An 11,726-nucleotide genomic window follows, 5' to 3' on the forward strand; every position below is an offset into this window, starting at 1 on the left:
GCTCTCACCAAGATACCAGCAAAAGCCCCAATTGCCCCACTCACCCCAAGTCCATTTTCCTCATAGCATCCAGAGTGATCTTTGGAAAAAGCAAGTCTGAATTTACCTCACCCAATGCATAAAGTCCTTCGACAGCTTCCCATCCACTGTACTACTCAAAGAAAGTGTGGTCCAGAGTCTGGTGCCAGTCTGTGAGCTGTTTGTTATTGTTAAACTGTGAGAAAGGACAAAAATTGAGACTGTTTAGAAACTTTTAGCGTAATTGGCAGAGTAATTCTGTATCTGTTAAATATAATAATAAAAAGTTGGGGCTTGGATTTAATATGTCTTTTTAAATTTCATTTTTCTAATAATTCATTTTTACTGTGTTTTACAAAAGTAGCAGTCTGTGACAAATTGAAAATAAACAAGTGGTTTGAACAGCACTGCCTGAAGTTTTGGCCCCTACTTGCCCTTCTAGATTTGTTTTTTGGTCCTTTCCCCATCCTCTTTGTGCCACAGCCACACTGGCTTTCCCAAACACTCATCCTACTTCCACTTGGAACTTTGCCAATGCTGTTCCATCTTCCTGGAATGCTCCCTCCCTGCCTGTCCTGACTGTTGATTTAATTCCTGATTATCCTTCAGGTCTCAGCACACAAACCACTTTCTCAAAGAAGGTTTTCTTCCGCCACCCCCCACCCCCATACCAGTCAATTTTATGCTCCCTTTGCACCTGGTTCTTCTCCTTCATAGTATTAAAACCATCAGATAATTAACTGTAGAATTTATTTAAAGCCAGTTTTCCCACTAGAATGTATATTCCATCAGAGGAGGGACTATGCCCGATTTGTTGCATGTGCCGTATGACCCTGGAATCTTGCACACTGTGAGGCAGAGTTAGTAGATGCTCAGTAAATATTTACAGAATGAGTGAATGAAGGATGGGTGTGAAAATGTACTCTGTACATTGTTTATACAGTTATGCTATAGCTTTAAAACAAGAGGGCAGTTGACCAAGAATAGGACAACCAGAAAGAATGGTATACAAATGATCTGCATAACACACAATTAGATCATCACCCCTTGAATAATTGAAATTTGTCTAAAATAGGCATCCAGACTCTATGGCATATACAATATGGAACTCTGGAGATATGACCTTTAACCATCAATTGTGTTGTCTTTACAACCATGGAATGAGGATCAACCTTTATAAGCAATCATAATTTTAATAGCAAGGGAGGACCCACAGAGATTTACGGGGTGTTGGGGAAATATAGTTAAAAACAAAACCTCCTGCCAATCCAGAAAACCTCTCCACAAAGATAGATGGGAAATTAAACCATTTTATTATTGAATAAGAATACATTTGATGCTTGTCAGAGGCAATCTGCTAAAGAGATTGCAAAAACAGGAAAAAAAAATCTCACCCTTTTACATAACAAAGCAGACACAACCTGTGGTGATTTGAAGCTGTATTTGCCCAGAAGAAAACTTTTCTTAAACTTAATCCATTCCTGTGGGTGTGAACCCATTGTAAGTAGGACTTTTTTATGAGGCTATTTTGATTAATGTCTGGCCCTCCTCAATCAGGGTGGGTCTTAATCCTGTTCCTGGAGTCCTTTATAAGAGGATGAAATTCATACACACTGAGAAGGCCACAGAAGAAGCAGTCAGAAGCTGAAATCAATAGAACCTAGAAGAGAAGGGTTAGAAAAGGAGAGGCTGCCTTTTGCCTTGCCATGTGAGAAACCAAGGAATTGCAGGCTGCCAGCCCCTGAATGCCACAGTCTCCAGGGAAAAAGCCTTGATGATGCCTCAGTTGAATCTTCTTTTAGACTCAATACCAACAGCTAATGAATTTCCATTGTTTAAGCCCATTGCCCAGTGAATACCCATTGTGGGGTATTTGCTTTCGCAGCATAGGAAGCTAAAACACAACCCATTCCATACCTGCTCTCAAAATAAATAACTGGTCCTCAAGTAAGAGAACTTGACAGCACCATTTATCCCACATGGTTCATCCTAAATTCACCTAGCAATTGCGGTGGCCTTTGTGCTTGCTAATTTCCTTTATCCAAAGGAAAAATTAACTTCTCATATCTTTAGAAGAGGAGATAGTTTTGCAACTTGGAGTCAAGTATCTGCTGATGTTAGGCTCCTACCCTCCTGTGGAAACTGGGAGATAGGGGCTCCATCTTCCTCAAGGATCACATTTCAAGAGATGGCTCCCAGGATATTGAGAGAGACATTCCTGGGTTGTAAAAACTCCTGCCAAAAAGCCTATTTTTAAAATATTTATATACATCTCAGAGGGACAGAGAAATAATTTACAGTTGCAAGTTTTCTAAAGGAAATGTTCTAAGAAAGAGTTGGTCTCCTTCAAAAAATTCAGTTTTGTCTTTTTTAGATTTGTATTTACTTTACAAGGGGCGCAGGAAGAGAATGGATAAAGAGCAGCAGGTTATGAATATTTTAATTAGGTTCTTAGTATTTACAGGTTGATGGTCCATTGTGAACTTGACTCTTCCATGAGCTGCGTATTGTGCAAGTGCTTGGGGAGAGAGCAGTCAACAAGACAAGACTCAGAAGAACCTCGGGGCAGGAGAGCAGTTAGGAGATTGTGAGCGTAATCTAGAGTGAAAGAATGGTGGCTAGATTAGGAGATTAGGATCATCATGGCAGTGGAGAACTGGAGAGAGGCAGGTGGAGACTCGCAGTAGAATTGACAGGACTTGGAGATGGATTAGATTTGGAAGGTGAGGGGAAAATAGTGAAGGATGATGATGCTTGGGTGCCTGGTTTGGGAGATAGGATAGATGACCATGCTGTTCCTTGAGCCAAAGCTTCAGGCTACTTTTGTTCTGTTTAGACAGAGCCAGGCCAGCTCCAAGTATGGAGGTCATGGTGAGATGGGAGAAGGCATGGGGGCTTAGACCTGGGCTACGTGATTTAGGTTGAGACACACCAGCTGCAGGTGGGTAGATGCAATAGTATGTTCAGCTGTGAGAGGCTTGGAACCACAGAGGCTCCTGAGGAATCTGCTGCCAGATTAAAGAATTTAGCATTAGCTATGTGTGTGTGTATATATATGTGTGTGTGCTGCTAATCCACCATTTTCTTTGTCTGCATCACGCTCCACTAAAGCTCTTGACTTAATCCGGCTTGACTTGTACAGATGTCTCCATCTGGCACTGGATCACGTGCCTTTTTGATCAAAAGGAGCAGAATGATTCCATTCAGAAAGGCAGGGCCGTGGCTGGATGCGCTCATGGTGTATTACAGCCAAAACCTGAACTTGAAATCAGCTTTTGAGGTGTTTTTTTTTAAAAGTAAAATCTTACTTGGGTTAACTGTGAGACAGATTTCATGTGGGGAGAGGTCTCATGGTTTCAAGAGCTTTACTCTGTCCTGAATCACTTTAACAAACCCATGACTGCTGGGCGTACTTATTGCGGGGCTTTGGGCCACTGCCTCTGGGATGAGCCGTTAGAGGATGTGGCTAAGCATTATCGGTCATCATCACCAGACATGTTATCAACAACCCCCACAGCACTTGGCAGCCAGTGCTGACATGTGGCTTAGTAGAAAGTGTATTAGGTAGGGGATTGGAGCCTACAGCAGGGTCTCTCAAAGTGTGGTCTGTGGACCACCTGCATCAGAGTTGACTGGTAAATTTCAAAGGCAATCCTTGGGCATATGTGATTTTTGCCTTGTAGCTAACTTTAGAATCCCACCTGCACAGAAGTTATTCATATATATATATGTATATATATAATTTTTTTTTTGACATGGACAGGCACTGAGAATCAAACCTGGGTCTCTGCCATGGCAGGTGAGAATTCTGCCACTGAGCCACCATTGCCTGCCCTCCACTATATTTAATATACAATATTTGACTTATTTTTGTGCATTGATTTTTTTTATCTGCAAAATTGAAGTAATGACATCTCATGGCCTGTTGAGGTAGCCGTTGTGAAAGCACTTAGTTCTTAAAATGAAAAAGTTTTGAATTAGTCCAAATTAGAATAGAAAAAATAGTCACCATGGTGGTAGGCTGGCCCTTTAAGATCACCTCCCAGAATCTGGTCTGGGGGTCTTTTATGCTATTGCCACAGTGCAATCAGTTTTGAATTAGGCTGGTGTCTAAGGGGGCCTCTCTCCTTCCCCAAACCTCTAACGCAGCCACTGAGGAGACACCCTTATTTACAACACTTACTTACAGTGCCATTTCCCATATTCCAATTAAGGCCTGTATCTAACTACTGAACAGTCCTTCTCATATGCAGTTAAATGGCTGCTTCTGTGAGCTTGCAGCTACCCACCTCAAGGAAAGGAGAAAACTACTTGCCATTATTTTGTAGCGTTTAGAAGCACCACCTTCAGTGAAGTGATAGAGACATCTTGAAGGAACCTTCTATGCCATATTTCAAGCTGCTCCTTGATAAGAGGTTGTCCAGAGCCTGCTTGAATACTGCCATCAATGAAGGGAAACTTGCTGTCCCCCAAAGTGGTCCACTCCCTTTTAGACATCTTTGACTATTGGACATCTTCTTTATAATACACTCGATCTGACTCCACAGAGCTTCCATCATTAGCATCTTAGAAGATATGTCCAGCCTTTCTTCTGTGTTACAGCCCTTCATACATTTGCAGACTATGGCCACTTCTCTTCCTTGCCATAATCAACTCTCCCAACACTCCTATCCAACATGTCTGTTTTTCACATATGCAGTACCATTTATATGCAAAGTACAAAAATAAGAGGAAGATTTCCATAAAGTCTTCCCTCTCAATGCCTTGTTTTCTAAGTGTTGGTGGCATTTTTGCCCATCAGTGTGGTTAGAAGTTAATTATGGTACAACATCTGGGCCAGTGAGTATTTGCTATGGCAGAGGGTCCTGGCATTTCTCTTTGATGAGAGGTGGTAATGGTTCTTTGTGAAGATTATATTTATCCTTTTATAAATCTTACCTTCTAGGTCTCCAAAGAGCTTACCTCCTCTGGAGACCTTCTGTGGATCTCTTGTGTATCTGCATAATTCACTGGGCAGGGTTTCTTCTAGGTTCTGGGAAATCCCTTCAGGGGCTGAATCGAGCTGTTGCTTCAATTTTTACACACTCTTCTCATGTTCCTTATGTTTATCTCTTGAATCGCCTGTTAGGTTATTAGCCCATTTGAAGCCAGGACTCTGGTTTGCATATCTTAGTATTTCTAGTTCAATACTTCTCAAATTCTTAGTGTCCAATAATATGACATTGGTTTGAAGATTTGTTCTTCTCTTCCACTACAGATTCTCTTCTTTGGGTACCTCACCAATTGCAGTGATTTTTAAAATATGGAGTCTCCCAATGTTCTCTCAAGTTCCAGACCCATGTATCCCATTACGAACCATACCTCTCTACTTAGCTAATCTTCAGGGACCTCAAACTCAGTCTGTACAGAATTGATTGGCTATTTTTTATATCCTCACCTAAGCTACCCAAACCTATTCTGAATGTTAACATGCCTCACTTCAACCAACAGCCAACCCCCTGTGCACATATTAGATTCAGTTGCTCATTTAGCTGAGTCAATTCCACTTTGAAAATGTGTAAGAAATCCACTCCTTCCTTTCCATCTCACACTACTGTGCCTCCCTGTAGGTACTCACTAATGCAATCATTTTCTAGTATTCACTGTATCATTCATCTCCTATTCTTCCAGAAGAACTTTCATCCCGTTGCCAGAGTGGTCCTCTCATCTATAGGATAAAGTTAATTTTTACACTTAACAAATGGTTCTTCAGAACTTACCATGGGCCATGGTCCGTGTCACAGCAGTGTCCAAGTCAAAGCTCCGGCCCTCATGGAGCTGACATTCTGGTAGGAGACATAGACAATAATAAAGAATTCAGAGCTTGACCAATGAGGCCCTTTGCTCTCACATCCCAGTCTGTGTCTCTTGCTTCATCTTGCACAGAGCATTCACTGGTCACTCCCAAATGCTCCACATTTATTAACTCTTCTTGGCCTTTGCTCATGCCTAGCCCTTTCTGCCAGATACCTGTTCCCCTTTCTTTGTCTGTTGAACTCCTACTTATCCTTTAGAGGGTCAAGTGTCACCTCTCTGTGGAGCCTTCCTTGAATCTCCTAAGCAGAGTTAGTCTGAATTCCCACAGCAATAATTTATATACTTCTATTATTGAACCTTTGAGGTTATGCTTATCTGTTTACAGGCATTAGAGAGCAAAGGCTCATGGAAATGAACCCTGCTTTCTTCATAACTTCACTTTGACGAATGTTGGGCAAGCAGAATTATTTTATAATTATTTTACAATTGCATGGTATTTCAGGATTGGAAGGTACCTTAGGTGTTTTCAGCTAATGATGAGCAAAAGGAGGGTCTGGCTGTATGCTTGGGCCTGATGGGATGGCCATACCAGTGGAATCATCATGGCTAGTACCAATTTATTTATTTATAGTGAGCAGTTTATCTTCCAAGAGGACTAGAATACTCATTCTGGCAGTAAATGTGTTTTCTCCTCAGGAAGCACATGGCACAGGAGAGAGTCTCCAGTGGGGTCCCTCAGACTTTGGCTAGGGTCCCACCCTGCCACTGTCAGGCTGTGAAGCTTGGCTTAGTCTCATCACTGCAGTGAGCCTCGGTTGTCCCATCTCTAAAATGAGATAGCTTGCCTTGCAGGGTTTCCTGGGGCTTCATGACCTGATGCGTTTAAAGCACTCAGCACTCCTCCAACAGGCAGGGGAGCCCCTTTTCAGTGGTTAGTTTACGTGAAAAGTCAAATTACCCCTAGCATGTGCTTGGTGTGATTTCTGTTGGAGTTGAAAAATGCATGATTTTAATGGCTCTTCTTGCCAAGTTGTGACTAACTGAGGCTTCCTACTTCCTCCTTGAAGGGTCCCTGCCAACAGAGCTGTAAAAATATGGCTGCTGTCAGACCAGCTTCTGGAACAGTGTTAAGGGCACACTGGCCTCCTCTTGGGCTTCCTTTTTTATTAGTAATCATGAGTTCCATGCCACCAATTTCTCTTCTGGGTTCCCTAAAATCAAGTCTTTTCTAAAAGCTCTTTGTGGTTTCTTAATAATTTTTGGAAATCCCCTGGTTAGGTGGTTTTAGATATAAGCATGGATCAGAATGATGTGGAGGGATCTGATTAAAATATGATTCTTGGATACCTATCCCCAGAAATTCTGACCTGAAAGCTCTGGGTTTACCTGGAAATGTGTATTTTATCAAGCTCCTCTGGTGAGGCCAATGCAGGGGATAGTACGACAACACACTGAGAAATATTTGCCAACTCTCATTAACTACACTTTTACTCACAGTCTTTCCTTATATAATGTTTTTGAATCCATGGATTTCTAGAAACAAATTTTAGTTTTGGAGAACCAGCTATTAAATACCTGACTTCACAGTGAGGCTTAAAAAGGTTATCAGGTCCTGGTTAATGGACCATGACACATTCAGAGAGGAACACTAAAATTGAGATGGTCTTCAAGATACCATCTCCTGAAATTACAGGCTCAGCAAACTTGCACTCCTTTCCCTCTTCTGAAGCCGTACAGCATTCTCTATTCCTCCTTCATGGCCAATAATCTTTTAATCTTCACATTCCTCTGGACTTATTTCCAGAATCAAACAATGCAAAATCCCCTAACTTTTTCAGAAGGCAGGTCTTTAGCTTAGGGACAGTTTAGTGGGCAATTGTGCAGACTCTTTGTTGGCTGATCGTACGTCTGAGCCCCATCTTTGAGGACTTTGACTAGTGCAGTGATTCCCAGGAGAACACCACTTCCTGGAGGATGTTCATGGTTGGTTGGGGAAAAGGATTTCTAGTCATAAAAATTGTAGTAGCACTGTATTCATTGGGTTTATTTACAGTAGAACATCATAATCTATTCTAATTTGCTAGCTGCCAGAATGCAATGTAACAGAAATGGAATGGCTTTTTAAAAGGGGGAGTTTATTGAGTTGCAAGTTCACAGTTGTAAGGCCTTAAAAATGTCCCATTTAAAGCAAGTCCATAAAAATGTACAAATTAAGGCACCCACAAGAGTTTACATTCAGTCAAGAGAGACCAATGAAGTTCAGGGTTTCTCTCTCAAATGGAAAGGCACATGGTGAACACAGCGAATGTCTGCTAGCTTCTCCAGGCTTCTTGCTTCAGGAAGCTCCCCTAGGGGCATATTCCTTAATCTCCAAAGGTCTCTGCAGCATGGGCTCTCTGCTTTGGTTCTGCTGTTCTCAAGCTTTCTCCAAAATGCTCCCTCTATTAAAGGATTCTAGTAACCTAATCAAGACCCACCTGGAGTGGGTGGAGTCACATCTCCCTCTATTTCAAAACTCATACCCACAATTTGATGAGTCACATCTCCGTGGAGATAACCTAATAAAATTTCCAACCTACGTTATTGAATAGGGATTAAGAGAAATGGTTGCTCCCACAAGATTGATTAGGATTGAAACATGGCTTTTCTAGGGCACATAATCCTTTCAAACTAGCACACAAATATAATCCTTGTTATGCTAATGTACATTGTATATCACTGTGATGGAGAGACTGTTTGGAGGTTTTCCAACATTATTTGACAAAGGCACCTTTCTTGCATGGGCTCTCTTTTGGGACTGGTGTTTCACAGACCATACTTTAGAAGACAGTGCCTAGGCTCAGGGAGCTGTTGATTAAGTAGAAATAGTAAACACCCACAAGGGAAAAAGAACTGAAGTGTATTCCAAATTCCAGGTTCCATGTCAAGACTCACAGACACCTCTTCTCAAAATGCTGCTTTTGGTTCAGAACTGGCCAGGTCATGGCAGCTAGTTCAGGAATACTGAGTGAGCTGGGAAGCCAGCTTTTATGTGTGATTTTGTTTGTATGGTCTTTGAGGGCACTGAAAGTTTTAAGAACTAGTCTAGGCTCTTGCCTTTTTTCTTGTTTTCTAGCATCCACTGCTTGTCTCAGGCCCTGTGACCAGATTCCCAACTTGCCCAGTGCTCTCTCTTTTGGCCTCAGGCGGCCACTTCTATATCACCTTCCTTTCTCGTTTTCCTACTCTGCATGAAGGAAGAACACAGCATTCATTCATCCCACAGATCGGGTGTGAGGAGTTGTTTTCAAAAACATTTCCTACTTTGAGATCTCTTCCTCCTACACTTCCATCATCTGTCAGAATGTAGAAGGAGGTCACTGAGAGAGGAGTGATGTTATGTCTTTGGAGAGAGTTTATCTCATAGTAGCTTTTGGAACATCTGTCTCCTTGGAAACCCACTGACACATAAATCCCCATCTTGAAAGGCGTTTGAGACCTGCTTCATTCTTTTTACAGCCAGTTCAGAAACTCTGTGTTTAAGTGTTCATCCTAATCAGGAAGACAGTACCAATATTTTCTTGTCCTCTTACTCAGGTATGTATGTCCCAGATTTCAGTGTTTTCTTTCTGGGAAAATAGGTTATCAAGAAAACTGGTGTTGATTTAGTACCAGGAGCTTGACAGGCTTTCCTTTCACAAATACTCTCAAATGCAGATATTATCACTCCCTGTCACCTTCCACCCCTGTTTACATGTGGAGACTGAGACTCAGATATGCAGCTTCTCCCAGGAAACAGGCAGGATTTGAACCCAGGCCTGTTATAGGTAGAAGGAGTCTCCAGGTCCTACCATCACCACCCCCCCATGCCAACCGTGATGTTTTTGAAGATCTGGCTTTTCTTTGGATCCGTGTGATAAAGGAGGGGTTTTGTATATATTTGACCAATTTAAAGTCAACTCAGAGCTAATTCCCATGACAGGCGGGTCAAGGAGAGTGTGAATCATTGAAAACCACAGATCATTTCCACATCCCATTTTTATCCAATGTCATTAGCTTCCTCTTCCCCCAAAACATTACCCTAAGCTATTTATTTATAAGGGCTCAAAGGACTAATATGACTGTTTCCTATTATTCCTGCCTTGTTGGTAACATGTGTATATCAACCCAGGAAGATAGGCACACTCTGCTGTGGAGCCACTACCCCTTACCATGGTCATTTGTTAAAAAGCCCTCTGTTTCTTTTCATTCCCATAAATAATAAATCATGTGTGTGTTTATTGTGAGAGAGTATGTAGTGCTTGTATGATCCAGGCAAGCCCTTCTCTCCATCCTCCAAATTGACTTTTCCTTCCTACCTCAATCTGCCTGAGACCATCTCCTCCTAGGAGTTACCAGGAGTAACTCATTTCTATCTTGCACCCCAGACCTCTGGCCATGCATCACCATCTCCTGGACACTCATCCCATTTGGCTCCTAATCTGACTCAACCTTTCATTTCTACCTGTTCCCCTGAACCTACCACTGGGCCCTTATGGACCTTCATTCCTTCATCAGCAAAATTCCCTGTGTTTTCATCCTTTTATCTGAATAGCCCCTTTATGTTTTTGCTTTACTAAAATTGGGCTATCTTCTGAGGGAAACTATTTCTTCCCGTTCTTTTGCTCCAAGGCCACTGGGCCCATAGGTGATAGGTGAACCTGTCACTGCCCAGAGCTGCTTCAGGCTATTGTTCTTGCAACCCCCACCAGAAGCCCCCCCAACTCTTTTGGAGCTCCTGTCTATACGACCACTTCTCCTTCTTATTATAGTTGTTTATAAACCATCTCTAGTCCTTTCCCGAATATCTGTGTACCTGGATCAATTCTCTTGTCACCATTTTTAGTGGTTTTAATATACCCAGTAGATAATTCTCCCAACACTCAGCTCTTCCAGTTAATTTACTTCCTCCCCTTGAAGGATCTTGTCCTCTGTTAGCCACTCACTCCCATGTGTGTTCCCTAGACTGTCATTACCAATGAGACATCCCCCCCACCCATAATCCCACTAACAACACCCCACTCATTGCCTACTCCTTCTTTCCTTCCAGATCATTCTTTCTTGAAGCCCACCTTCAACAACTACTCAATGCCCTGGGAACTCCAACTACTAAACCTACCTTCTCTTCACTGTCTATCACCTCTGTCATATCCCCTGTTCTTTTTTTTTCTTTTTTATAACAATATTGCTTCATTCATGATTCTTTCTTCCATTGATTCAGTAAATTAAAGAAAGTTATGATGTCTTTATAAAGCAAGAAGGTTTTGCTTCAAAAAACCATTTCTCCCTTCATTATCTTGACATTCTACATTAAAATCCTATTCCAAGGATAGACCTGTACAAACCTAATTTTGCAATAAGAACAATAACAATTGCTGATCTTATATATTATGAGTATAGAACAGGTTCTGTTCTATACTCATTAAATATATTTGTTCATTTAACTCTCACAACAATCCTAAAACATAAGTATTTAATTATTCTCAATCTACAGGTGAGAAAACTGAGGCATAGAGAGTCAAGTAATCCAGTCTCACAGCTGGAAAGTGGCAGAAGTAACTACTGATTCCATTCTGTCTGGTTGCAGAGTTTGTGTGCTGTATTTCTCAAGTATAGTCTGGTTAGGGCCAAGACCATATCTAGTATGTGGAATGGTTTGAGTCTGACAACAACGTATGATATGTAGTACTTTAGCGGGGAAAATGGGTCAAAACACAAGTATAATTATTCCTGTAAGAACAGAGTGCCATCTTTGACATTTTAAGTTTCATTATCAATTGTCTCTACAGTTACTTGCTATTATTAACTTGGCTTAAAAAATCCCAAACAGAGTAAAGCAATTCACTAGCACCATCATTAAGCAGGTTACAAATTTACCCTTTGCCACGGATCAG

At 41.6% G+C, this 11,726-nt stretch overlaps 1 protein-coding gene across 4 annotated transcripts in view; it reads left to right on the forward strand.

Annotated features, from left to right (window-relative positions):
• Positions 1-11,726, forward strand: part of PDE1C (phosphodiesterase 1C) — a 708,660-nt gene that overhangs the window by 187,342 nt on the left and 509,592 nt on the right. The window contains exon 1 of one of the 4 annotated variants that reach the window (XM_077120313.1): positions 9,286-9,390. The exons of the other annotated variants lie outside the window; for them this stretch is intronic. The gene's annotated coding sequence lies outside the window, so the exon portion shown is untranslated. Of the gene's footprint in view, positions 1-9,285; positions 9,391-11,726 lie in introns of those variants that run through there. 4 annotated transcript variants of the gene reach the window in all.

The sequence above is a fragment of the Tamandua tetradactyla genome, chromosome 1 (genome assembly GCF_023851605.1).
Source record: "Tamandua tetradactyla isolate mTamTet1 chromosome 1, mTamTet1.pri, whole genome shotgun sequence".
NCBI classification, from domain to species: domain Eukaryota; kingdom Metazoa; phylum Chordata; class Mammalia; order Pilosa; family Myrmecophagidae; genus Tamandua; species Tamandua tetradactyla.